Source organism: Geospiza fortis, unplaced genomic scaffold, assembly GCF_000277835.1.
Source record: "Geospiza fortis unplaced genomic scaffold, GeoFor_1.0 scaffold54, whole genome shotgun sequence".
In the NCBI taxonomy this organism is placed as follows: domain Eukaryota; kingdom Metazoa; phylum Chordata; class Aves; order Passeriformes; family Thraupidae; genus Geospiza; species Geospiza fortis.
This window is the reverse complement of record NW_005054301.1, coordinates 13,992,475-13,995,685: the sequence shown is the minus strand read 5'-3', so window position 1 is coordinate 13,995,685 and position 3,211 is coordinate 13,992,475.

Sequence of the window (3,211 nt, the reverse complement as noted above, 5' to 3'; positions counted from 1 at the left end):
CTTCCCCGGCGGGGCTTGTCTCTTCCTGGCCCTGCGGCTGTGCTCGGATTCGGTCCCGAACCCCTCCAGCTGCAGTCGCTTATCCCGCTCCACGGGGTACCAGCGCCTGGAGAAACACAGGATCGGGAGCGACCGCAGCCCCCCCTGGGGCTCCGGCCATGGCTCCTGCCAGGGCAGCCAGCTCTGCCACCCCAGCCCGAGCCCCCTCTGGGCCGTGGTTCCGAAAAGCGGATGTTGAGGCCTGGGCTTCTGCGTTATTTCTGTGACCTCTCAAACTGAGAAATTCTGCCTGAGATGGTGCAGGCCGTATCTCCCAGGCACCTGCGGATTTTCCTCTGTGGGGTGGTGCCTCAGCCCTGCTGTGCTGATTTTGGCTGAGGTGAACTCTCTCCACTGTGACTAGTATGGGACTGTGTTTCGGGGTAGTGCTGAAAGCGGGGTTGATAATATAGAGATGTTTTTGTTATTGCTGAGCAGTGCTTGCACAGAGCCAAGGCTTTTTGTGCTTCTTGTACTCTCATAGTACCCCACATGTGAAGGGACTGGTGGTGCTGGAAAGGGACACAGCCAGGACAGCTGACCCCAACTACCAAAGGGATATTCCAGGCCAGGTGGCATCATGATCAGTATATAAAGCTCGGGGGAAAGGGAGTAAGGGGGGATGTTTGGAGTTGGAGATGATGGCATTTGTGTTCCCAAGTAACTCATATCCTGGGGATGGCTGAACACTCCCAGTGGGCTCATGGGAAGCAGTGACTTAGTTCCTGTTTTGCTTTGCTTGCATGCACGGCTTCTGATTTATGTATTTAACTGTCTTTTACCTCAATCCACAAGTTTTGTAGCCTTTGCTCTTTACTTTTTAGCCTACGTGTGTTTCCATTTTCTGGATTCTCTCCCCAGAGGGAGAGAAGGAGGGAGCGAGTGAATGGTTTCATGTTGCTTGGTTGCCAGGTGGTGTAAAACCACAATAGCCCTTTTGAACTTTTTTAACCAGTGTTTTCTTATATGGACCTTCAGAAAATCCAGTGGCTAAATCTATGATGAAGACCAGAAAGGCATACAATCAGATGGAAGTAATTACAACATAGATGTTCTTAATGCGTGAAATCTCTACAATTTTTGAAGCAACTATTTTGAATTATTTCTGTTTAACAGAAGATGTGGCTTTATTGAGTGCTAAGCTTTAAAAAGTGGGAATCAGGACAGCTATGATATCCTCCCACGCACTGACAGAAATCTAGAAATTAAAAACATTGTTTATGGCACTCAGGGGAAGGAAGAGCATCCTGAAGGCTGACACACTCATAATGACCATATGTGTACATTAGTGCCGGTACCTCAGCAATCTCTTTCACAGCTCTCAACTGGCTTGTACCATGTGACAGAACTTTGATTAGCTTTTGTTTCAAATAGGCTAACATAATTTCTCTAAATGAAGGAGCATGCTTCTGAGAGCAGAGATTCAGAACATGAACTCTTGCTCCTTTTTAAACATTAACATCCAATTAGTAGAATGAGAAAACAAGATATGCAGGACTGGACAGAAATAGCCACTTCTCTTTTCCTTTCTTTTTTAAAGCTGTATCTCTATGCCACCCAGAGTGATTTCATCATTGTACAGTTGTTCTCCAAAACTGGAAAGTTTTCATATCAGTCAATAATGCAGGCTAAGACAAAAAACTGGGAACAACTGGAAGTGAAACTAGCACAACAGCATCAAAGCTAAAAAGAAACCTGGTGATTTAAGAGATACTGTGTGGTACAGGTAGATGGCAGCAGTGGGTCTTGCTGTAAATATTCCTAATAAAAGTATTTTGCTAATTTATGTTACAGGAAGACGCCTAAATTAGTAATTTCTCCCACTGTCTTTTGATAGCATTGCTTATACAAATATATATGATAGCCAGGCATGTGTATCACTCATTGTTTTAATTCCACAGGGTGTTCTTGAGAAATCATAACTTTTCTGTGTACTAGAGTTGTTCTGTGTATGAGGGAGGACAAGTTTGAGTTTCCCCAGCTGTCTCTTGACACCCACAATTGAGAGATGATTTTGGTTGTGATTGTATACTAATGCTCCTCTCATGGTGTTACCATTCATGCAGACCACAGCTTTCTCCATGTCCATTCCTGAGTTTCCCATCTCTGGGGAAGGGAAAAAGAATCATGAGAACGCTGGCTGAAACACGTAACCATCTATGCCCATGGGTGTGGACTTTGCCCCATGCCCTTTGCAATATAGAAACATAAACATCAAACCACAAGCACACGAGTGAGAGCACCATAAGGAGAGGTTTCAGCACTCCACAGCCATTACTTTCCAACAGTAGGCCCATGTGACTTTAGCTAAGTCACCAGCCCTAGAGCTTTTCAGTTTTTGTCTTTTTCACTGGACTGCCAGTTAGCCATCTCCCTCAGCAGTCGGGTAACTCTTGGTGCTAGCCCAAGGATGAAATAGAGGTGCACAGCCAAGATTAGAAAGTGAAGACAGCATTGGATCAGCACTGACTTGAATCAGCTTGAACTGATACAAAATGGCAGCTGTGTCTCTCTGTACAGCAAGGTGATGATCGGAATTTTGGGGAAAGGTCTGCCACTCTATATGAAATCTCTAAATTACAAATTGCCTGTAGTCTTGCTAAAAAACAAGATACATGACTCAGTTTTTTATTGAGGAAGGTAAACCTCAAGCATTTACTTGCATGAATATGACAAGTTACAAATTGTTAGGCTGTTCAAAACTGCTTGAGAAGTGTTCCCGCTGCCAGGCTTGCAGAGGGCATTCTCAGACAGCCCAGTGGCAAGAGTGGGGGGGAAGGGTCCTGCTTACTGCTGCAGTAGGGCCATCACCTCCTGGTCTGCACTGCAACAGAGATGGCCTTGGGTTCTACGTGGTGGGCACAGTCTGTCTGCTCCTAGAAGGGAAAATAAAGCTGCCCACAGATGCAGCAGCTGCATGTTTCAAAGGTTCATTGCTTTGTCTTTCTTGTATGCTCCATAGGAATAAAAAATGAGGTCTCTTGAATTCAAACAGAATGGAGCCAGACACCGTTTTAATGCAGGAGAGGTACAAGTAATTTGCAGTACTAAGAAACATTTAGCAGACAATTAATTGACCACTAGAGGGGATCATAGGAGTGGAGAAGGAGTTGAATGTACTACATGAGAAATGCTTTCCTCTAATCCAAGCTCGCCTACGTGCAATGTTGAA